Raw genomic sequence first — 27,384 nt, forward strand, 5'->3', positions numbered from 1 at the left:
AAAAGTGAATCTATATATAAAGTAATTTCTCTTTCTCTCTCTGTCACACAAACATATATATATATATATAACTATCAAAAAAATATTATAAAATCAAATGTGATTGTTAAAAAATTTCAAAAACTTAACCAAACTTTGTAAATTATTTTAAGTTACACATTAATTAAAAGTCAAACATGAATTTAACACACTTACTTAGAAATGAATATAAATTTTTTATTTTATTTTTATAAATAATGAAATACTTATAAATATTGAGATTTGATGTGTGGAATTCTTTTCATAAATATTGAGATTTTGATATGTGTACTATTATGGCATTTGGTGGCGAATTTTTTTTTTAATAAATTTTTTTGACAAATTATATTTATAACCCCATAAAATTAGTCATTTCATCTATATGAGCCAATAAGAAAATAGAAATATGCAGTTTAATAATTATTTTTTATCAAAAATTTAATAGACTTTTTAATTACTAGATTTGATGTAGTGTGAAGAGGAGCCAATAAGAAAATAGAAATATGCAGTTTAATAATTATTTTTTTCAAAAATTTAATAGACTTTTTAATTACTAGATTTGATGTAGTGTGAAGAGTGTGTGATAGTTATTCCACTAATAAAATATTTCATAAATATTAAGAGTTGATATATATATTTTTATGATAGTTGTAAATTTTAAGATTTGATAAGTGTAATTTTAGCACACTTGTTTGCTATAGAGCATTTATTTTATTTTTATTTTTTAAAATAAATTTAAATTTTGATAAATCTAATAAAACCCCATAAAAATTAACCATTTCATTGATATCATCCAATTAAAAAATAAAACTTTAAATTTAAAAATTATTTTTTAATTTCTAAAAATTCAATTTAATATTTTTTTTAACTTTAATGAATTTTATAGATTGATTGAAAATTTTCACAAGTCAATATTTTTTATTATAAACTGAGTACCATATAATCTGCCTTTCCACAGGGATACAAATATATTTGTCCAAAATCATTTTATTATTCTGATAAAGAGCTACATTTTGAGGATCACGGCTTGATTCATCAGGTCATACAAAGACCTTTTAGTTGAGTTCTTCTCTCTAGTTAGTGAAAGGAAATTTATAATTTATCTAATTATGCTACCGAATCAGTGATGCCCGATAATCTCGGATGTTCGCATAACAAAAATTTGAAATTTGTTTAATTGAATATATGACAGTAAATTTAAAATTAGATAATCTATAGGCTTTTCAAATTAAACATAGAGATTTAATTAAAAAAAAATACTCCTTAAATATAGAGTTTTTAAAATGAAATATAATTATTAATGAAATGATGAACCTAAATAGTTTCTTTGTTTCTTTGTGGGATAATGAAGTGGTTGTTTCATTGGGATTTTATTCCCTCTACTAAGTTTCAAATTTCAGTAGAGGACATTATGGTCTATCAGAGTAAGGTTGGAAGGATAGAGCCGAAAGGCTCTCTACATTCCAATATAGGGATGGGGGATGTACATATGATGTAATAAAGTATGTAAACATTTTTACATCTTGACTCAATATAAAAGTAATCTAGAGATTAGAGGATATGTCGTAGTGTCCATTTAAAAGTAATAAAAATAATAAAATTTAATTTGTTATATTGTAAATTTGTTTTTATTAACAAAATTTTGAATAACTTTTTAAATAAAAGAAAATCATTTAAATATATAACATATAAGTAGTATCTATAATTTAATATCCATTTTACCATATAAATTAAAATAATGATTCTATAAACATATTTAAATTTAATTAATAAGCACATAAATTTGTTATATTATCATAAACCAATACCATGGGTCACAATATTGCCCAAAAACCACCTCTCATTTCATAATCAAAATATTTATAAATATTTTATTTAAATTTATTTTTTATAACATTTTTTAATTAAATCTAAAAGAAAAAAAATTATAATTACTTTTGAAATGTATCCAAACCCTCTATCACATTAAAATATATAAAATATAAATAATAGCTATGAATTAAGATCCATTTCACCCTATAAATTAAAATAATAATTTTGTAACCACATTTAAATTTCATTAATAAGCCCATAATTTAATACTTATAATATAACAAGATTTTTAACCATGGATATTATTTACTTGTAAATAGCCTTTGTTATCATGGGCCAATACCATGGCTCATCAATATCACATGTCTAAAAATCTTCTCTCATTTCACAATCAAAATATTTTATAAATATATTTTTTTAATTTAATTTTATTACATTTTTTAGTGGAGAGGGAAGATGTGTAATGTCATGTTTTGTTATGTTATTTTAAAATTTTGACTTGGTCAAATTACATAAAATAAAAAATAAAAAATTATTAATTAAAATATTTTGAATGAGTGCAATTACATTAAAAATAAAAAAATAAAAACACTTGATAGATCTAGAATTAAGATAGATCTAGGTTGGTTTTATGAAAAAATGGCCTTAGAAACAATTCAAAAGAATTTAGGATAGGACTGACGCTAGACTTGGCATGTTATTGATGATTCAAAGAAGAAAAATACCAATATAATTCAAATCACCAAAATTAGAAGGATTCAAATAATACCTTCCAAGAAATAGAGATAGTACAAATGCATTCATTGTTTAAGTGAAGAACAAACGTGTTGATTGGAACTTGGAAGAATACCTTCAAAGAAACAAAGATAGTACAAATAAATTCATTGTTTAAGAGAAGAATGAACATGTTGATTGGAACTTGGAACACATTCTAAAGAATTAATGATTATGTAATATGGTGATGCTATGAATGATTGAAGAAAATAGATTAAAAAATATTAAATGATATTTTATTAAACAAATTGGTAAATTAATGTAATTTTATTTTAGTCTTTTTTATCACTTATCTTCTATCACATTAACGCAAGCTAATTGAGTGGAGAGGCTCATTCTACAACCGAGTATGATGTGTAACCCTATCCATGTGCCATCAAAGTTGAAATTTTTCTCATGTCAGCCAAAATAAAAAAATCTAAAACTAAATAAATAAATATACAAAACATTTAAATAATGTCTACTCGTAAAAATATTTGCAACTAAAAAAATTAGATCCTTCTCAACTCATATTATATTTGCATTTAAAATAAATTTATTCTAATATAATAAGAAAACATTATTTTAAAAAAAATAAAAACTTTATCCATCAAAATAAAAGATCAAACCAAATTAATTTCAATATTTATTTTCCATTCAAATCTAGTATTCTATCCTCAAACATTTATATACACTTCATCTAAAAATTATAAAATTAATGTAATGTGAAATTGATGTCATTTGATTCTCGAGTCTTCGTCTAAAAATTATAAAATTAATATAATGTGAAATTATTCTCGAGTCATTCTTTCTTTTCATCATCAACATTAAAATTAAAAAGCATAAAACATTTAATAATGTTAATATACATAGAGTACATTGATTCCTGAAGTTAGTACCTCTCTAAGAGAGCTCTCATTTCAAAACTCAAGGGAAAATTGCTATATAAACAAAGTTACCCTTAGTTGTGTCACTCACCAAAGACCCTTATTATGAACTTTTAATATACACGTTACATTTATGTGATGAGAAATACAAAATTTGGGTCGTGCATTTTACGCTTTTATGTGTAGGCATGATCTATGTTTTTATATCTGTAAGGGAGTAGAGTTTATATCGTTTTTGAATGGGTCTCATATGTGACCATAATAAAAAAAATTAGGGCCACGTATTTCGAATTTTTGGTCGGGCATATGTTCGAAAATACACGCTTCTATGTTAGACTTGATTTCCATTTAGATTTCATTTATAATTCCTATATCTTAACTTGTTTGATCATGTGAACATATGGTTACTTTGGGTGTTTCTCAGATTCTATGTTTGGAGGAGTGTTGAGGTTAGTACGTGTGTCTGTAATGTCATTTTTGGGTTTTTAATCTTTGGTTGTTGAGATTTTCGGTTTCAATAAAATAGACAAAATTCTCAGTAGGTGACAACAATCAGATTGTGTTGCTATATTAGCTCTATTTTGTTGGGAAAGAGTTAATGCATCCTATATTTGCTGTAAGAGGATTTATGAGGCAGTTAGATTCTCTTAGCCTTAATGTATCACTATGTAAATAATATACATGTATTATGTACATGACGATACAGTTTGACAGCACTTCTATTGATAGTCATGATGACCATAGTTCAGATTCTAGTCAATAACAGGTTTCAGAATCAGATTATGAACAGGGTTCAGATGTAGGTCATGAACAGGTCTCAGATGGTGATCATGAATAAGTTCCTACAGATGGTAGTCAGCCAATTGTGGAAGCACCAGAAACATCCTTAAGGAGGTCTACAAGGATCAAACGCCCTCCGAAAAGGTATGATGATTATGTTCCTTCAGTTGCTTTGACCGCTAACGATGATGAACCTCTGTGTTATCAGGAAGCTATAGAAGGTTCGAAAAGTGACAAATGGAAAGCAGCTATGAAGGACGAAATGATGGCCTTAGGTAAGAATGGCACATGGGATCTGGTTGAACTTCCCAAAGGCAAGAAAATTGTGGGATGTAAATGGGTTTTCAAGGTGAAACGGGGCGTGAATGATACGGAGGACAGATACAAAGTGAGGCTGGTTGCAAAAGGGTTTTCTCAGAAAGCAGGCATTGACTTTCATTAGATATTTTCACCAGTTGTTAAAATAGTTTCAATTCGAATTGTGTTAGCGTTAGTTGCTTTGCTTGAATTAGAATTACATCAACTAGATGTTAAGACTACGTTTTTACATGGAGATTTAGATGAGGAAATTTATATGGAACAACCGGAAGGGTTTGTTCAGCATCGCAATAAGAAATTTGTCTGCAGGCTCAAGAAATCATTGTATGGTCTGAAGCAGTCGCCTCGACAGTGGTACAAGCAATTTGATTCTTTCATGTTGAGTCAAAAATATATAAGAAGTGAATATGATCATTGTGTTTACTTTAAGCAGTTAAGTAATGGCATGTTCATTATCTTAGTGTTGTATGTTGACGATATGCTTTTAGCAAGCAAAAGCATTGACGAAATCAACAAGTTAAAGACTCAGATGGCAAGGACATTTGATATGAAAGATCTAGGAGCAGCAAGACAGATTTTGGGCATGGAGATTTTCAAAGACAGGAGCAATGGTAAGCTGTGGCTATCACAACAGAAATATATTGAGAAAATACTTTTGAGGTTTGGTATGAACAATGTGAAGCCTATGTCAGTCCCTTTAGCTTCCCATTTTAAGCTTTCTTCCAGTTTATGTCCTAATACAGATGAAGAAAAGGATTATATGTCTCGTATTCCATATGCCAATGTAGTAGGATGTTTGATGTATGCGATGATTTGTACTCGACTAGATATTTCACATGCAGTTGGGGTTGTCAGCAGGTATATGGCAAATCCAGGTAAAGAACACTGGTCAGCAGTGAAATGGGTGCTTCGATATTTGAGAGGCACAAGTAGTTATTATATCACTTACAATAAGAGTAGTGAATTTGTTTGCGGGTATGTTGATTCTGATTTTGCAGGTGATTTGGATAAGAGAAGGTCAACTTCAGGGTATGTCTTTACTCTTGCATGTGGAGCTATTAGCTGGATGTCAAAGCTAAAAAACGTTGTTGCTTTATCCACTACTGAAGCAGAATACATTGCTGCTTCGCATGCATGCAAAGAAGCGGTTTGGCTGAAAGGTTTGCTTGGTGAGTTTGGTAGGTTACAGGACAACATCAAGTTACTTTGTGATAGTCAAAGTGCAATACATTTGGCAAAGAATCCGGCCTATCATAGTAAATCAAAGCATATACCAATAAAGTACCATTTTGTAAGATAGGTTATCACTGAAAGGGGAGTCTCTCTTGAAAAGGTGCATACAAAGGAAAACTGTGCAGACATGTTCACGAAACCAGTTTTGTTAGAGAAGTTGCGTTGGTGTTTGGCTTCTCTTGGCTTGCAGAAAAAATAAATAATAAAGAAACAGGGTATCAGGCTAATTGTTGTCAAGGTGGAGATTGTTGAGATTTTCGGTTTTAATAAAATAGGCAAAAATCTCAGTAGGTGACAACAATCAGATTGTGTTGCTATATTAGCTCTATTTTGTTGGGAGAGAGTTAATGCATCCTATATTTGCTATAAGAGGATTTATGAGGCAGTTAGATTCTCTTAGCTATAAAACAGGTGTCCATACGGATTGGGATGTGGGTGTGAGAGGTTGTGAGGAAATTGATTATCTTGTAATCTCCTGTTTGATAATAAAGATTGTTGATGCCTATGTTTGGTGGACGTAGCCCAGATTGGTTGGGTGAACCACGTTAAATCTCTGTGTCATTTGTGTATGTGTTTATATGCTGTTGTTTGTCTTTTATTTAGCTGCACACTGATTGCTCCAACATTGGTTTTATGAGAGTATTGACACCAAATTTCTTATATCAATACCCAAATGATAACTCACATTTCTCATATCAAGGCTCACAAGAATAATTTTTATAATTATTAATTCTTATATAACTATAATCTAATAAAAATAGAAACTTTGGAATAATACATTAGTAACTATACATATGTACCTTATGTGTTATATATGTATCGTCATGTACATGATACATGTATATTATATACATAGTGATACATTAATGCTTATGCTAATGTTGCATACATTAATAATGTTGATAAAAAAGGATGTTGCATATTCAACATGAGCATCATGTTCAATCATGGTTGAGTATATCTGTGTTACTCATTACTTGGATTCGTTCACCATCTTCATACGAAATAGAATTGCTAATTTGAATCTGCAAGTTGTCTCTCGATAAATCTAGGGAAAAGGGTGTTGTCATATTCGATCCATCATGTATTTCATGTTCTACGTTAGAATATCCAAAAATGGAATTTCTCTGTAGAATACCACTTTTGGCTATTCTAAGAATCGCATCAGGACAAGGTCAACCATAATCAACATAAATATCATGGTTAACCATAATAAATATTTTAAATGTTTCAATATTTCATTATCGCGACATGACAAACAACAAACAATGGTTCAATTAGAAAAAAAAAATGCATGAAGAGAGCCCTTCACTAATTAGAAAAGAAATACATAAAAGGAGGCATTCACTATGTCAATAGTCCCTCGATGCCTCCCTTCTTTAGTGCTTTTCATGCATAAGTTAGACAAATTCCTCGAAAATTCTGAAAATTCCGCAATCAATTCACACAATACCTGTATTTTACCCACTCAACACAATCTTTTTGCTCGCACAATACATTCATCAAATTCACATGATAGAGTTGTATTTCCTGCTCTATAAAGTCGACACCCTCATGTACAAACAAAGGTGTCCAATCCTCTAATAATACATTGATATGATTCGCACGATAGTGTTGTATTTCCTGTTCTATGCAGTCGACACCCTCATGTACAAAAGGACCATGTATTCATTCATGGAAACTCATTTCATTTCTACTTTCTTCATCCATGATTGTGTCATGCGGCTTTAACCCTGTGATTATCTCTAACAACACAAGTATTCTGAAATTGTACACATCGCCTTTCAATGTTGCAACAAATGAGTTCCTCCACCTTTCCGGAGCATCGTACCTAAATTCCTCCACAACCTCATCAGTCTTATGCCAAGTGTAAAAAATTGTAACACACTGACTGTCCTCGACATTCAAAAGTATGGCCAATCCTAATCCAATTATGCGTGATTCATACTCTTCATCCAAAATGATTATTACACTGCTTATATTTTGATGGACGGCATGAGGATTACAGTTGTGGTGAAGCCAAGTGATTCCTCTGGTCATGCTTATATAGATCTTCAACCTCATTGCCTAATCAAGAAGATTATGTTCACCATAAACATCGTGGAGGTAGTTGGGGACTCTTCCCCTGGACATGTATTTGTACACCAACAACCTTTTTTCGTCTAGAATGTAATAGCCCATAAGAGTGTCAAAAAGGAAGAAGACGTAAGGAACAAAATAACACATTGAATAATTCACACACAACACAGACAAGTTGTGACTCTTCTATTGATCACATAAAACTTGATTATTACAATGAACCGAGTGAGGAGTATTTAAAATTTTTCCGACTAGCGACTCACCTAAAATAACTTGACATGCAACCACACACTAAATTCGACTTTACCCAAAATAAGACTTAACTCAACTTGGATAAGCTCAACTTAGTTAACTAACTCTCTAAATTTAGCCAACTCTTCATGTGGGAGTAATTAGCTATCTTTAACACTCTCCCTTAATTATGACCGCTAAACTAAGACATGACTCATGACAAATCAAACATACCTTCTGGTCTATGTCTTAGCTAGGCTTACAACACGCTAGTTTCTTTTGTGAAACACAAATACATCTTTTGCTAATGGCTTAGTAAATATATCATCCAATTTATCTCTCACTTTACAAGGCTTCAAGTGGGCTTCTCCATTGCTCATAAGTTCTCTAATAAAGTGATATCTAGTATCAATATGCTTGCTCTTTTAATGAAACACACTATTCTTGGATAGTGCAATCGTTGAGGTGTTGTCACAATATATTGATGTTGATCCTTGTTGTTTCTACTTGATTCCATCAAATACTCTTCTTAACCATATTGCTTGGCATGTTGCTAATGTCGTTGCTACATATTCTGCTTCTGTTGACAAAAGTGTCACAATAGGATGCTTCTTACATGACCATGAAATCACACCTGAACCAATATGGAACACATAATTGGAAGTGTTCTTCCTATCATCACCATAATTTTTTAACTTATTTACAACAGTCATGACCCAATTTCCAAATGAATCGATGTCCTTTGTCTCCTTCATCTATAGACTTTCAAAATCTCTTCTAGTATTCTACAACTTAACAATATTGACTTTGACCATACCTTTATAGCTTGTCACCAAGGTCTCCCATGTTGTCTTTGTTGAAAACGTGATCATAATTTTCTAGAACACTACTCGGTTCACTCCTCGCTGGATAAGCTGCAACGCTTGTGCATTCTTCTTTTTGTCTTTCTTCCATTGTTCCTTCTCTGCATTAGTGAGGGCTCGTTCTTCTACTTCATTCTTAGGTTATGGAAACTCAAAATGGACATAATCCCACACATCATGAACCTTTAACATGGTCTCCATCTTAATAGCCCACACATCATAATCCTTCCCTATCAATAAAGAAAATTGTGATTAAAAACTAGATGAAACCATCTTTAAAAATTTCTCTTAAAAAATATCCCTTTTAAACTCTGCAAAACCTTTTTTTTTAATTAGTTTTTATAAAAATTTCTTATAAACCCCTTTAGAAAAACTCCTTTTAAAAAGCTTAATGTAATAAATCCATTTTTTTAATGTCCTTTCAAAAACCTTTTATTATAAAAAGCCTTTTTAAAAGAAATACTTTTATATAACTCTTTTATAAAAATTCTTTGTAAAAAACTTTATGAACGTCCCACTTAACACTTTGTATATGACATAACACCTCGAAAAAAATGTCACGTATTTAAATTATAAAAGGGATTTTAATATTACACAACGCGACGAATTTTTAATGCAATTCTTTTTTAAAAAGTTGTTGGCTTTTTTCACTTGGTCTTCTTTTCACTGGGTCCACGAATATGTATTATTTTCTCGGTTTTGATATTAATGTGTTGGAAAGACATAAAAGATAAAGAAAAAAATAATAAATAATTCACACATAACATATAAAATTTGATTATTACAATGAATCTAGTGAGACATTAGGGGAATTTTGAGGTCTAAAATGGATCTCCTAAGAAAAATGTACAACTAAAATAAACTTTATAAGAACCAATAGGATTCAAGATAATGATATCAACCATAGGGGATGATTCACCTTTTTTGGAGTTAAAAAGTGAAAAGATTAAAAAATAATAAAATAATAAAACTATTTGTTTCATCTCATATTTTCAACTTATCTTCCTAATGTTTTACTCAAATTTCAAGCGATAGCACTTGCTGGATGCAAAATTTAATTCCTTATCTAAGGAGTACCCATGTTGCGTATTTTCGATGGACCGTGCTACACGAAAAATGAAAAATATATGAAAAAATGTGATTACAATAATTTTTTTTTTTTTTTAATGTATTTCTCATTTTTCATGTAGCAGGGTCCATCGAAAGTATGCTACATAGGCACTCCTTGGACGATGAATCTAATTCCGCATCCAACGAGTTTTCCCACTTGAAGTTTGAGTACATCCATAGGGAGATAAGTTGAAAAAGTAGTTTTTTTCTTTTTTCCCTCTAAAATTTGATGATGTAATCTACTCTTATTTTATTATTTTCACTATTATTTTATAATTTCCTTAGGAGACTCATTTTAGACCTCAAAATTCCCCTAATGGATATTTAAACTTTTTCCGACTAGTGACTCACCTAAATAACTTGATATGCAACAACACATTAAATTCGACTTCACCCAAAATAAGACTTAACTCAACTTGACTCAGTTAATTGACTCTCTAAATTTAGCCAACTCTTCATGTGGGAGTAATTAGCTATCTTTAATAAATAAGAACAAGATTTCGGTGACTCAGGTGGGCTAATGTCTTCATCTCACACTTGAAATCTTCTGCACACCATGAATATGAGTGAAGCCTTTTTACTGCCAACAAAGACCCTCAGGAAGCTTGGATTTGTACAATATACATGTTCTTCTACACAATATAATGTTTTATTTGCTAAAGTCTTAAGTGGTAGCCAGAAGATTGTCCAATCTCATCTTTCTCATTGGCTTCTCGAACAAGTGAACTTTAACGGATCTTCGAACTCATACATATGTCTACCAATTGTTGGACTATTTGGATGTTGGCAATGTGATTTTAAGATATCTTCTTTTTGCTTCAGAATCATCCAATGAAGACTGGGTAAAATCCAGATAATTAACATTATGCCAAAGAGAAGAAAATTTGCGATGACCTTCAGATTTATAATAAATTTGTTTTTCGGATTAATCACATTATAGAGATTTGGTCGATGTTTCGAACCAACTAATGTGGTTCATCCTCGGGATAAATGGTGAAAAAATAAATATTCACAAAGATTTAAATAGCAAGAAGCATCCTTAACCAGAATTAGCAATTAGGAACTAGCCGTTAGGAAAAGGTTGTTAAGAATTATTTAAGAAGATATAATATTAAATTATTTATTAATTGTTTAATTACAATTTTAATGTTCTTATGAAATAAATAAATAAATTAGTTTTTATAATGATATAATATAACATAATACTAAATTAGTTTTTATAATGATATAATATAACATAATACTAAATTAATGAGATACAATTTTATTTATTAATAATTTATTTTCAATATCAATGTCAAAGCTTAAATTATAGAAGTTTTTATTACTAGTTATAAATTAGTAATCCATAGAATAAAGAAAACAAAAAGGAAAGCGGTTATAATTATATTAATAATGTAATTATTAATAATAAAATTGAAACATATATATTATAAGAAGACTAAAAATTAGTTATAATATAATTATTAATTATTAAACTTTCAGGGTCCAAAAATCATAAGGAACCTAGAAAAGGAAACAAAGAATTAGGAAAGAAGAAAACAAAGAAAATATCGAAAGAAAAAAGTAAAATAGAGGACAGAGAAATGAACATAGAACAAAAATTATGAAAATATAAAAAAGTACAATCAAGAGGAGAGGGCAGGAATCTAGCTCCGGCTTAATTTCCAACCATCATCCCTATTGAGATTGATAGAATGTTCTTCAATCTCAATGGCTTCTCTATATTGGCCCGTTGGTCGATCCACATGGAGTTTTAAGGGGAGGCCCACATAACCCAGGGTTACCTTGCAAATTAGAGGCTCTAATATTGTATCTTAAGCTAGGTATATATCAAGTAAGTTGGTAGTTGCTACATTTAAGTCTTGGAGATGGTCTAGCTGTAACAATTGCCAGGAGTTCCCCTTGTAAGTTAATTGTAAGTTGATTGCCATTCAGGTGGAGGACATTGAGATATGTTCAATTACTAAGCTCGATAGAAATGGACCCTTCAAACTGGTTCTGGGAAAGATCAATTCTTACCAAATAAGGAAGATGTTGGCAAAGCTCCTTGGGAATGATTCCCGTAAGACTATTTCGAGAGAGAGTCAAGCTCTTCATACTCCCATAGAACTTTAATCCAAATGGGAAATCACCTTGAAGCACCATCTATTGAAGCGAAATTGACAACACTTTGTTACCATCGTTGTGCCAACAAGTGATTCCCAAAAAATTGCAGATAAACCACTTTGTATTGTTTGCAAAGTTGCAGGTATAGAGGTTGTCTTGAAGGTCCTGCAATTGACCCTGAGCATTTTTGAGACAAGATATATCATTTTACTTAAAATAATAGGATTAAATAGGGCATATCAATTGGAGAATCTCTGCCATGACCCCTAGCAGTCCCAACACCCGAATTTTCTCTTGGTTTCACTGATCACCTATCCTAACAACCCTTTGTCCACTCAAGAGGCAACAAGACTCGCAACCCGACTCAATAAGTATTTTTGGTATACCAACAAGCATGGATTACCTCTTGATAAAATGAAAATGCCTAAACATGAACATAATTGTTGCTATCCCCATGTCAACCGCTTAGCAAAACATTTTTCCAGAACCAGGAGCGATGATATCCATAACCCGAAAGGAAAAATTCAAAACACATAAAATACAACAATATGGATGTCACAGTTAGTACCTTATTATCACCTCCTCGGTTGGGCTTTTGGTGAGCAACCTCCAATGGCGAATCCATGGTTGCTGCTCAAACTCCTGTTACTTTCCTCAATTGTGTTTGTTTTGTTTGTTTTCAGTTCATGACAATGATTTAGTATTCGATTCTTCTCTGCATTGCAGTCAAACACGACACTGTCCCCTTACCCTACCCCACCCCACCTAGCTCTGCTTAAATACAAATCAATGGCTATATTTTGGTCATAAGTTATCTAAGAGACTCATAACATGGAGACTTCAAAAATGGTAGTTAGAGAGAAATTAGATAGAAGGAAGAGACATGAATGAAACAAAACATCAAATGGATAAATAAATGAGGTATTAATATAAGTAAATGTCCCAATAATAAAAGGGAAATAAAAAAGTACATGTAGAAAAATTTCTACAAATCCACCTCTGATACCATGTAGAAAATATGATGGTAGGTTAACCCGATAATGCAATATAAATCAAAGCAAAATACTATAACCTACTTCTACTATCAATTTGAAAGAAGCTTAAAGATCAAGTTGAACAATTTAACCAGAAGAAGAAGAATCAATCACACAATACACATGAAAATACTTTGGGGAAAGCCTCAGCTAAAAACCCCACACTATTGTATTATCATACATGGTGGAAATACATAGGAATTATACAAAGCCTTAGCTCTCATAGCTAGCCAACTCTCAGTACAATCCTCACAGATGCTCACAGGAAATCTTGGCTTCTCTCCAACCTTCCTCTCTGCCCTCCAAGCTCCTATTTCCTTGCGCTGTTCCTTGTGGATGATTCTCTCTTACCAAGTGGAAAACCCATCCTCCAAAACTGCGCAATCCTCAAGGATAAATCCTTGACTGCATGCATGAGTTTTCTCCATGAGAAAACACATGCAACTGATAGTACACTGTCCTTGACTTTAATCTCAACTGGGTCTTTTTCAAAATATACATGCAGAGTTTCTGATGAGGGAATATTCCGTTAACTGGAGTAGTACTAGTTGAGTGCATGCATGCATCAACTGACTATTAACTCACTATTAGTTCCTCAAACTATTTGGAACTAATTTAATTGGACTTAACTCAGTAAATGAGTTAACTAATTACAACTCAAATATAACTCAATCTTATCTCCTTAATTTAAGGGATAACTCTTGCATGACTTCAGAAAGACTTCTAACTTGAATTTCTCCAACTAATTAATTTAAAATAAATTAATTAATTATTTCCATGTAGCTGTTAAGACTAAATTCGATTTCAATTCAAAATTTAATTCAAGGACAAATTAAATTGGAATATTCTTGTTGTCAAATTTCAACACTCCCTCTCAACAAGAAATGGATTATCTGCCACCTCGATCATATCTCTATGGAACTCGAATTTACACTTTGACAATGCCTTTGTCAAAATGTCAACATCTTGCTCCTCTGTCGAAATATGCTACAACAACATGATCCTCTCCACCTGTGAAAAGCCACGGGCAACAAATATTGCCTTATGCTTCTCCACACTACCATCAACAGCTTGCTTTACCTTGTAAAGCTAATGGGAACTCACAACTGACTTGTTCTCCAGTCTTGGAACCATGTCCCAAACACTGTTACGAAATATGGAGTCATACTCCTCCACCAGAGCATCAACCCAAATCGACTGTTGCACTGCTTCCTCAAAGGAAGATGGCTCTGTCTCAACACATTCCCCAGCAAGGGCCATGTATCCAGTGTACTTCTCAGGAGACCTCCTCTGTCTGCGCTGAGAGGATGGTGCTCCCACATTCTCTCTCGCATCCTCCAACAATCTGTCAGCTTCTCTTGTGCGCTTCTGTCCATCTCTGGAAGACTCTGCTTGAGTGGATGTCTCCACTCCTGGAACCTCCGCATGCGGCTGCTCCGCATAAGTCTGAGGCTCCTCCTCCTTAGGAACCAACAATTACTCCACAGCTTGTAGTTGTAGCTCCCTCTCAAGGGAAACTCGCATGGCCTTCTGCTCATCAAACTTGAGATCCCTGCGAACCACTGTCCTCTGATTGGTAGGCAAGTACACCCGATAGTTGTGAGGTGTATCAGTGTACCCCACAAATATCCCCAACTCTGCTATTGGCTCAAGCTTCTTCTGTGCATCCTTTGTCACATGGAAATATACCAATTAGCTAAAGACCCTGAAGTGACCCACATCTAGTCTCTTACTGGAAAAAGCTTCCTCTGGTGTCTTCATCCCAAGTATGTGAAGCGGGCTTCTATTATGCAAATAGACCACTGTGTTGCATGCCTCAGTCCACAAGTGAAGTCGTAAGCCTTGGTCATGCAGCATTGCCCGTGCTTCCCCTACAATAGTTCTATTCTTCCTCTTGGCCACCCCATTCTGTTGCGGGTTATGAGGTGCCATCAACTCTCGTTTAATTCCTTCCGCTGCACAGAAGTCCTTAAACTCTGGAGAGACATATTATCCACTGTTGTCACTTCTCAAGACCTTGATCTTCTTCCCTGACTCTTTCTCAACCAAAGCTTTGAACTCACAAAACTTTGTGAAAGTTTGGTCCTTCTTTTGCATGAAATAAATCTAGCATTTACGAGAATAGTCATAAATGAAAATCACATAATACCTTTGCTTCACTGTGGATGTCTTCGAGAATGGTCCACACAAATTAGTATGAACTCGCTCTAAGATAGCCTTTACTCGACTGTCTCGATCATCAAAGGAAGACTTGGTGTAATTTCCCAAGGTACAACCTTTGCATGTGTTAAATTGCTCAAGTTTACCTTTGGGAAGTCCTGTAGATATCTGCTACATTATCTTCAAAGCCCCATGATGCAAACGGCCCAACCGCCTGTGCCACAACTCGCCAATGTCTTGGCTTTGCACCAATTCTGCTTTCGTACTCAATGTTGCACAATCATCTACCTCTAGTTTATAGAGATTCTTCACCCGAATCCCTATCCTCTTGGTCTGACCCGTGGCTATGTGTCTTAGGAATGCCTTTCCTTTAATAAAGACAACATCATAGCCTTTTTCCTCCAACATAACGACTGATACCAAGTTCTTCTTCAGTCCAGGCACATACATCACATCTGTCAAGGTGAGAGGAGCTTCATGCTCTCTCTGAAAAGCAACCGTGCCCACTCCTGAAACACTATACCTTCCGTCATCACCCATATGTATGCGAATCTTGAGGTCTTTCTCCTCCAAGGCACTGAATAAATTTTTATCACTGGTCATGTGGAATGAGGCTCCACTTTCAAGATATCAGACACAACCCATCATCGATGACACCATGCATGCGGAGGGTAAATTCCATTTTGAACTGAGAGGCTAATGCCTCACCTTCCGATTCTTCCGAGGATCCATTCTTGGACTTCTTAGATGGGCAATTAGTCGCATAATGTCCCATCTTGTGACAATTAAAGCATCTTACTTTAGACATGTCACCCTTCTTCCCTCCATGAGAAGAATTCGATTTGAAATGGGAAGCCTTCCCCTTCCCTTTCCTTGCCTTAATTGCTAAGGCCATATTTTCTTTATCATCATTCTTGGATGAAGAACCATCTCGTGTGCTCCTCCTGATCTCCTCCTGCATCAGATCCGACCACAGTCATTCCCAATCCGACAGTTTCTCCTTTCCATTCACAGAGTCCTGGTAGCTATTCCAACTCTTTGGAAGGCCAAGGAGAGCGAGGCTCACCATATCATCATCGAAAATAGTTATTCCCACACTGCCAAGCTCATCTCTGCAGGTGGTGAGCTTGTTCAGATATGTGGAAATAATATCTCCCTTCTCCATCTTGATTCTTTGAAGCTTATCCTTGAGTTCCAATTTCTTCTGGTTGCTACTGTTCTGGTAGAGGTCCTTCAATGTCTTCCACATTGAAAATGGAGTATCCTTCCCATGGAGACTCGAGACAATATGGTCTCGAACTCCCTCAAGGATGATCCATGTTGCCTTCGCCACACACTTCTTCCACTCAGCCAACTCTTGTGCATTAGTTGAAGCTGGCTTTGGGATTTCTTGATCAATGAATTCCTTCAAGCCATTGTCTTCTAATACAACCTCCATTCTATCTTTCCATGATATGTAATTCGAGCTACCTTCCAAGGCATTTTCGAGTCTTAAGCCATAGAACGCCATTGGCCAACCTTGAAGTATGATATGATTTTGATTTGCACCTACAACCCCGAACTTCAAACTTCAAATTCTCTTCTTAGTATACTATTCACAGTTTCGATACCATGTAGAAAAATTTCTACAAATCCACCTCTGATACCATGTAGAAAATATGATGGTAGGTTAACCCGATAATGCAATATAAATCAAATCAGAATACTATAACCTACTTCTACTATCAATATGCGAAAGCTTAAAGATCGAGTTGAACAATATAACCAGAAGAAGAAGAATCAATTGCACAATACACATGAAAATACTTTGGGGAAAGCCTCAGCTAAAAACCCCACAATATTGTATTATCATACATGGTGGAAATACATAGGAATTATGCAAAGCCTTACCTCTCACAGCTAGCCAGCTCTAAGTACAATCCTCACAGATGCTCACAGGCGATCTTGGCTTCTCTCCAGCCTTCCTCTCTGCCATCCAAGCTCCTATTTCCTTGCACTGTTCCTTGTGGATGATTCTCTCTCACCAAGTGGAAAACCCATCCTCCAAAATTGCACAATCCTCAAGGATAAATCCTTGACTGCATGCATGAGTTTTCTCCATGAGAAAACACATGCAACTAATAGTACACTGTCCTTGACTTTAATCTCAATTGGTTCTTTCTCAAAATAGACATGCATGAGTTTCTATTATCATACATGGTGGAAATACATAGGAATTATGCAAAGCCTTAGCTCTCACAGCTAGCCAGCTCTAAGTACAATCCTCACAGATGCTCACAGGCGATCTTGGCTTCTCTCCAGCCTTCCTCTCTGCCATCCAAGCTCCTATTTCCTTGCACTGTTCCTTGTGGATGATTCTCTCTCACCAAGTGGAAAACCCATCCTCCAAAATTGCACAATCCTCAAGGATAAATCCTTGACTGCATGCATGAGTTTTCTCCATGAGAAAACACATGCAACTAATAGTACATTGTCCTTGACTTTAATCTCAATTGGTTCTTTCTCAAAATAGACATGCATGAGTTTCTGATGAGGGAACCTTCTGTTAACTGAAGTAGCACTAGTTGAGTGCATGCATGCATCAACTAACTGTTAACTCACTATTAGTTCCTCAAACAGTTTGGAACTAACTTAACTAGACTTAACTCAATAAACTGAGTTAACTAATTACAACTCAAATATAACTCAATCTTATCTCCTTAATTTAAGGGATAACTCTTGCATGACTTCATAAAGACTTCTAACTTGAATTTCTCCAACTAATTAATTTAAAATAAATTAATTAATTATTTCCAAGTAGCTATTAAGACTAAATTCGATTTTAATTCACAATTTAATTCAAGGAAAAATTAAATTGGAATATTCTTGTTGCCATATTTCAACAATTCATAAAGGGAAAATAAAAATAAAAACATGTGGAAAGGGCTCATTGTGAGGAAAAATGGATACTTCATCAAACATTTCAATCCTACATATAACCATACACAAAATACCTACACAAGAACATAAATAAAATGGAAAGAAAAAATTTTAATCACTAGTTGACATCAACTTAGATGTGAAATGGGAAGGTGGATGATACATAAAGAGGAGTGGATAGACACAAGGTGTAGTTATTGCACTCAAGAAATGATAGATATATAATTGCATTACATCATAAAATGTTCAACTTACAAGGATATATGAATCAAATACATTGAGACATTAAAAGTGAACAACTTGAGTAATTTGTTTGAAGAAAAGAAGATAATAAGAGTTGCGGATTTCCACAATAGAAGATCCAAAATGCAAAAGGAGAGGAAATTTAGGTGCGGTGTTTTGCACTATACAGAATTTTCTTTGTTGCCTATCTACAAGTCCCATAGGCTGCATAACCTTTAAGTGTCGTTAATTTGTTGTTGAATGCAACAAAATTTTATAAAGGCCTTCTACCTGTGCGGAAGCTAGAGGTGTGCTTGAATTATTATTCCAAGATGTAGTTGATCCTGCAGGGAGTAAGTGCACTTTGGATCGAACATAACCCATTAGATTTAGTTGACCTGTTGGGAAACATAAACCTAATCACTTTGGTCCATAGTTACCAAATTCGCTTGAATTGGGAAAAAATATGGGAATTCGCCAATTATGTTCATGTCGAACAATTAGAAAAATTCGATTTGATTCGTAGCAAAAGGAGTTATTCTAGCTGGTTAATTCTGTGGCATAGGATACCTTCTGGATGTAGGAAGCTAGTCCAGTAGATTATATTAATTGAAAATCTATGACTCATATCTAAATGGATTACTCATTCTTTGTTATACGATATTGAAAATTTATGGCTCATATCCAAAAGGATTATTCATTTCCTCTTATATTTTGCCTTTGGAACAAAAATAGATAGAAAATGACACATACAAAGAAAGAAAGAAAATGAGAGGTAAAAGAAAGAAATAAAAAATAGAAGGTAAAAGTGAAATTAGCAAAAAAAAAATGTGTTTTCACTTTTAGAAACTCTGGAAAAAAAGAAAGGAAAAAATGTGTGAAAGTGGCTTAATTTTATAAATAATTGTTTTTTATAATTATTTTTATTAATAAAGAGATTATAAATAAACAAGTTTTCCATATAAATTTTATAAATGTGTATCTCTTACATAAATAAATTTCTAAATTAAAAAAAAATATTACATATGAAAAAAAACAAATAATATATTTTTTCAGATAAATTTTATTTGTAAACTTGTATTATTAAGAGTTAATAAAATAATTGAAATTCAAAATAAATTCAAATAATACTAATAAAAATTAAGCCTTTAAGATATCTATTATCGATTTTTTTTTTAAATTGAAAATTTTTCATCCGACTTTTATTCTCGGTCCACGGACTTGTTCTAGTTTTAAAAAACTGCTATGGATTTTGAATAGAGTATTCTTATTACATTAGGTATGTTGAGGCGTGTCCTAATATTTACAAAGATTAAATACATAATTATGATAATAAAATTAAATATTATAGAATTGAAATGTTTTTAATGAATAAATATTATACATTTGAATATGCTATTAAAGGAAATGCACGTTATATATTATATATAGTTAATAGTATTTTTTAATTTTGTATTATACCATTTTAAATTTGTTGGTAAATTATTGAATTTATTTTAAATTATTGAATTTATTTTAAACAAGTGTATGCTTAGGATTTATATTTTATAAAAAAAAAATCGATAAAATTTATCTACAAATTAATAATATTTATTTTATGGTAAATATTAATAGTTAAGATTATTGTTATATGGTATAAAATTAAATTAAAAGAAAAATATTTATAAAATATTTTGATATTGAAATATCTTATAGTTTTTGGTCACATGATATTGATAAGCCATAGTATTGTAATAAAACCTAAATTTATATTTAATTTTATTTAAAAATTAAATTTGTGATTTTTAAAAAGATTATATAATTTTTTAGTTGTAGTGTACTAATCAATTATAAATTTTGATTATTTATTTTAATGGAGTGTAAATATTTAATTTTATTTAAAAATTGAATGTGTGATTTTTAAAAACATCATATGGTTTTAATAATAGTGACCAATATGTTTAAAGTTTATTTATATAAAAATTTTAATATTCACATCACTTTAATATTGTCATTTTCAAAAAGGGTTGTCTCACTTTGATAACAATTAAAAATTTTAAAATATATTAATACCATTGACTCCTTATATGACTCCTACATATGACTCTTATATTTCAAGGCTTTATATGACTCCTACACAAGTTTCTCTTAAAATCAAGCTAGCTATTAAAAATAGGTAAAAATGTTTGAAATAAAATATTTAATATCATAAAATCACGTTAGCTATTAAAGGTAGCTAAAAATGTTTGAAAGAAAAAAATTATATAATATTAAAGGAAACATAATTAATTACCAAAAGGCATGTTGACTTGGCATACAGAAGAGCTATAAAAAATTATAATGAAAGGGACATTGTTTTTTGTTATCAGTACATTATATTATTTTGAAATATGTTGTCAGTAAAAGAATAGTTAAGTTTTAGGCATTTCATATTTTTATGAAAAAAGAAATAGAAAAATATTTATAAGTATTGGAAGACTTTAAGTTATTACTAAATTAGATAGATAATAAATGTAAAATTGAGACTAGTTCCAATTAGAAAACAATTTATAAAAGTAAAAAACAATTCTATATATAGATATATAATTCAACTCAAATGTTAATCATCTATCTAAAGAGATTGTATTAATGTAGGAATGAACTCAAATGCAGGAAGAGTTTAGAGGAAGAACTTAGATTGCATTTTCAAAAATATCTTTAGATTGATATAGGAAGTGATAAAAAATCACAAATGTGTTTGTTGGATTTTTTTGTAATTGTTCTAGTAGTATTGAAGTCTTAGTAGTAAGGCTTAAAAGAGATTTTGTTAAAAATTTCCCATTATAACTTGGGAATATTTTATTTAAGTAATAACATAATAAATTTAGATGTTTTTCTTATATTAAGTAGATTATATATGTTAATATTATATATAAAAGTGAATCTATATATAAAAAAAAATCATAAAATAAAATGTGATTGTTATTTTTTTTTAACATATCCAACATGATTGTTCAAGCATTGAAACTTGTGCGCACAACTTCACTAAATTGGGTATCACCTTAAGACCACACACATTGAAAAATTTGTTTTGGCCTCATCTTGACTAGAAAATATTCAATCCTTCAACCATACATATTCATTCTTTAGGCTCTCTTAAAAGTATTACGAAACTCTTTAATGCATAAATAAAAATTATGACTCCAATGAACTTCATCTCAATCTTGAATCTAAAAGATCTAGGTCCTAAAACCTCACAATTACAGTCATAAAAAACATCTACTATCAAGTTATAGGATAAAGAACTGACCACTTGCATCATGTCATGATGATATATTTCCATTAACTACCACGAAGGATGAACTCGTAATGAATAAAAGAGTAATTATTGCAACATCCTTCATTATCCTTGCCACAACAATTGGGTCATAAAAACACCATTACATAATCATAAATACTCATTCCTTTAGATGTTGTACCTTATTTTCATCCAATGAAACATACAACCATAACATTATGATGGAGCACCATTGTGTTTCCATTACAGAGCATCTCCACTACACCGTTGTAGAGCATGCAATTCTAAATAGTAGAACTGCTTAACCTCCTTCATTGATTTGCAGCTCTTTTTGGGGATCCTCTCTCTATAGGTGATGGGTTCAATTCTTGATTACATTTTCCTTCATATGCACCTCTCGATATCCTATTGTCACACCTCATACTACCTCACTTATGGATATGCTTCCTCGTGCACTCTCGAGACTTGTAGGAACATGTTGTCCCTTGGATGGTGTTGTTCATAGGTTCCATTTAGCGATTCAACTTCATTTCCCTGAGCCAAAATCTCTCGATGCATCACCACTTTATCCATTTTTTTAATCCATTTCATCCTCTGCAAAGACCTTGCCCTTTTCAAATAAATAGATAGCCTGAGCATCCTTATGAGTTCCAATCAAAATCAAAACCAATGCCATGGGCTTGATTCCCATGACATAGCCTACCTCTGATTAAACCTTCCACAAGTAACTCTAAAGGTACATAACCACAAAACCAAAGAGAAGGGATGTCAAGACATCCCCACGCACAATTCCTAAAGTGTTTTCACTCCTTACAGGGGCCACCTGATGGACTATGGGCATATTTCTTGCTACTTATCCATCCTTCTACAACATATGAACATTTACTACACAATGTTCATTTTTATTTCACCAACAACAAGGTAACTCAACGGACAAGATGTTTGAAACAATCTTGGAAAATTACCTACATTCTTTGTTACCCTTCTCCTCATAAATCACAAGTGCTCAAATGATGAATTCCATCAAAACACACATTTGAGCCCATATATCGACCTTGTGCCCACTCCATAAACTGACCATTTCATGAGTAAATCTAAAAAGTAGTAATTGTTTCCATCACCTCTTCAAATGATGGAAAACCTGAATTACTAGAAACAAAATAGATTGATTCTCTTAACAAACAAACCAAGGACAAACAAAACCATGCCAAATAAAAACCATAAAACCACTCACAACCATTCTAATATACTCTTTGCATGTTCTTGGGCATTTAGTGAGGGACTCAAGTCTAAAATTTCTCTCATTACATGTAAGAAAAATAGAAACCAAAGACTAAACATTTATTACATGCTAAAGAATGTGTCAGATCACTTATTAATCAATGTAATAGTACACTGATAAATATGTTTTCTCAAGATAAACAAGTTATATTTGTTGGAAATAATACTGAGAGGGGGGGGGGGTGAATAAATATTATCACGTCAATTATTTTTCATTTTACAATCAGATTTGTATATGCTACTTCAGTTAGTAAAAACCGCGTATGTATGCAACTGCAGTTAAGGAAACTAGCGTATAACCAGTAGACTTGTAATTTAAATTATTCTTCAGCTGTTGATCATTAATCTGTGCATCAAACCATATAAACAGTAACCAGGAACAGTAAAACAGAACAGGCAGTCACACATAAGAACACAAGATATAAGGTGGAAACCCAATGTGGGTGAAAACCACCTGCTGCAATTTGTCTCTATCTTCTTTTAATTAGAAACTTCTGTTTACAATATTTCTGTACTGGTGCAGTCTTATACCAGTACGCAGGCTTCTACTTGCAGAAGGCTACTACCTTCTCTTGTTCTCCAGCTTCTCTTGGAAGGGAGCTACAACCCCCTTAGCTCTTGTACTACCTGAGGTACTAGTACGTAGGTGCTGACCTATAGAAGGCTACGACCTTCTCTTTTCTTCCAGGGACCACGTTTCATAAATTTTCAGACTGGATCCATGAATAACATCAATCAAACATCAAGTATATCTGCATCAACCAATCTTCTTTGTACAAACCAAAACTGGATCAAACAATCACTTCTCTAAATGCTGTAACCAGAATACAATAACAGTAACCAGACACCAATCCTAAACCCAGAACACTGCAGCAATAAACATAAGTAGCTAGAACATATTTCATGAGACGTACGCTACTTCAATATGCATAACTTGCGTGCATACGCTGATGTATTAAGGCCAACCTGCGTATACGTTGTTTTGAATTACCTAACCAGCGTGCATACGCGCCTTTGCTATGCCGAACCCGCATACAGATCTATAAAAGATAATTTACCCTTTTCAATTATTCAGACATCAGTTATACCCAAATTATCAGATTTATAGATCAAGTCATGCGCCAAATATAACAGATCAAAATCACACAAAGATACTTCTCTTCAAGCCTTGAGATCTTGACCCGTCAATAGAACTTATCCATCTTCTAGCGTTCAGGTTCCTCCTTGATTCAAATCCAGCTATGCACCACAACTAATCACCAGTATTCTAGATCTTGCTCTTCATTAGATATTCAATACTTCAGTGAATGAATTTGCCTAATGATCTCCTTCCCCTTTTATAGTCTTAGGCCTTACTCAATACCATGGTCCAAAACCATAGAGAATCAATACCATGGACCCAATACTTGGGTTCAACATTTCGGATGTGATACCATGGTCCAAAACCATAGGTCCAAATACCAAGGACTAAATACCATGGACCAAAAAATAAGTTTACCCACATGTACGCGCTTTTCCGTGCATGAAAGTGCGTGCATATGCATACACGACTTTTGATCGGCAATACCGCGTGTATACGCGACTTTGTTAAGAGGAACCTGCGTATATCTCTTTTGCTTTCATTCTAGGAGCCTGAACTATGATCTGCCATCTGAGTGAGTTGCCATCAAGGACAACACCTGTGTCATAGAGCCAAACCTGTGTCATAATTCCAACAATCTCCCCCTTTGGACTTGATGGCAACCCTAAGTTACTCAAATTCATTCTCCCCCTTTGTCATCAAGGGCAAAGGGTTATGATCCCCCTGAGTACATGCTAAATTCTCTGCTCTACTATGCTGTCCATGCTCCCCCTGACTGTAGGCAAGGTTTGCAAAATGATGTTCTACAAGAAAGAATATGACTCTATACATCACGAATGACCTTCCTATCACCAAATACTCATACATCCAGCTCCCAACCGAGTGGGGATATACCAATATTGACTCATCCACCCAACCAAGTGAGGATACACCAAAAGTTTACACATGATAAAACAAGAACATTACATCATCCATACCAGGCATAGTGGGGAAACCAAAGTAGGCTGTTACATGACCTTGATAAGAAAAGAAATACATGACATAGAGAAGAAATATCTACAACAAGACTATGATAGTTATCAACAACTATCATCAACAACATCTGTCAATCATCATTCAGACCAACAACCATGTTCTCCTTCTGCACCTGTTCAACCTGAAACCAAAAAAAACTGTGAAATTGAACCAAGATCTTCTAAGATAATGCCAACAATGCATTATTAGAATTATATATGCTCCCCCTGAACCTGTGCCAAATGGTCTCTGTCAGACCCATATCAGACTCTTTTTAGCCTGAGTCTGGCCCACTGTTGTCTTCAAACCAACATATACGCGACTCTATCCACATAAACCGACGTATGTACGTGGATCCTCCTCATGAAACTCACGTACAACCACTTTTCTCTGAGACAGACAAGTTTCAACAGCAAGATGATGCATCAACTACTCCCAGCTTCTGTTTGAGATATTCAAATGTCTCCCTGGGTAGTGGTTTGGTGAGTATATCAGCGACCTATTCCTTGGAGGGAACATACTCCAATTTGACCTTTTCTTCAAGCACTTGTTCTCGAAGAAAATGATATTTGAAAGGTATGTGCTTGGTCTTTGAATTCATCACAGGATTCTTTGAAATACTGATTGCACTTGTATTATCACATAAAATGTAGATAGGTGGAGTACAAGTGATTTGAAAATCTTGCAAAGTTTGCATCATCCAAAGGAGTTGTGTGCAACAAGATGCAACAGCCACATATTCCGCTTCAGTTGTAGATAAAGCAATTGAACTTTGTTTCTTGCTGAACCAAGATACTAATCTGGAACCCATAAAGAATGTGTTGGAAACCTAATCCTAAAGGGTTAGTGTGGAATTCGAAAAGACTAAGCAGTCCAAGAGACCTTGGGATCTGAATCCCAAGAGTCACCTATTGTACTATAAATGTACATCTATTGTTAATAAAAAATGTACTCACTGATTTATCTTTCCTATTGTTTTCCTATCCATGTGAGTTTAACATGGTATCGGAGCAAGTTCGTTCATAATATGCTCAATCCTTTGTGAGCCACTTGTTTTTTGTGGCCTGTGTAAACCTACGCATCGCTCTGTCCTCTGCGTGATTCTCTGCACCTCCTGCACTCTGCGCTCTGCCCATATACTCTGTCGATTCGCTGCCCCTCTCTGCGCTGCCTCTGACCTGACTGCGCATCCGTTTTCTCTGAGAGACTGCGCATTTTTTCACTGAATTCGCTGCTCTCCCTGCGTGAATCGATGGTATCAAAGTAACTGTCCACTTCTTGCGCGAATCATAGCAACAGCTCTCTTGCAGTAGTAGCATCCCTTGGCATGTGTCATCTTGAGGACGCAAGCTCCAAGAAACACCACAAAAATAGCACCATCTCAATCATTTCTCATCATGAAAATCGGGAGGTAAACTAAATTCCTCTTCTTGATTCAAAATCTCCATCTCCTCATCATCTGGTTTCAGCATTTCAATATTATAGAATCGATCCAATAGTTGCAATATCTCATCTGCGGAGAAATTTCGATTTAACCTTTTCTTAAGGTATTCCATCAAGCCAAATAGAACGAAGTGTCGGTGCATCCCTTGTAGCTTGGCGGGGTGATAAATTTCCAGAGCTTGCAGCAGTGTCAGTTCCAGCTCCACCTGGGGCAGAGTTCTTCCATGGATTAAACGCAGACTATGAAGGAAGTCTGATTTTCGTCGAATTATTCGCCGGTTTTGGATCAGAGAGCTCGCCGAATAAGGGGAGCGGTTTGAGTGGCCCTTATCCCAGGCCATCATAGGTAATGTCAAGGTAGTTAATGTCGATATCTAATTATTCATTGAAAACTCTATTGCCAGAGATACATGAGAGGATAATAAAACCAACCTTTATTGCCACCAATACTCCGAACGTCAAGAGAGTTTGAATTTCCTGCAAGACAGAATATATATAACGGGCAAGAGAGTTGTGTTATTCTTTGTACATTTGTCTGCTCATCCCAACACGGCTTGTTTTCAGTCTTGCGTTGCCAGCATTATGGTATCAAAGCACCCCTGAATAGTCTCATGGCTGCCCCTTCGTGCCGTCCTCTGGTTCGATGTTGCATCCTATGATCTGCAAATCGTGAAGTCTTTCTTGTACAGTGTATCCATTAAAAGTTAAAAGTTATCGGGTTGAAGGAATGCAGCGTTCAACTTTCGTTGGACATCTTCTCATTTCATTCGTGCGGCTCGAA

At 33.6% G+C, this 27,384-nt stretch overlaps 2 pseudogenes; both read right to left on the reverse strand.

Moving 5' to 3' along the window:
* Nucleotides 1-7,469: 7,469 nt before the first annotated feature.
* On the reverse strand, nt 7,470-10,948 carry LOC149262151 (probably inactive leucine-rich repeat receptor-like protein kinase At5g48380 pseudogene; annotated as a pseudogene).
* Nucleotides 10,949-11,806: 858 nt separating this feature from the next.
* Nucleotides 11,807-26,479, reverse strand: LOC149262152 (inactive LRR receptor-like serine/threonine-protein kinase BIR2; annotated as a pseudogene).
* Between the last annotated feature and the right edge of the window lie 905 nt (nt 26,480-27,384).

This window comes from Pinus tabuliformis, chromosome 6 (genome assembly GCF_031772625.1).
Source record: "Pinus tabuliformis cultivar Carrire ecotype Pingquan chromosome 6, CPIR1, whole genome shotgun sequence".
Lineage (NCBI taxonomy): Eukaryota > Viridiplantae > Streptophyta > Pinopsida > Pinales > Pinaceae > Pinus > Pinus tabuliformis.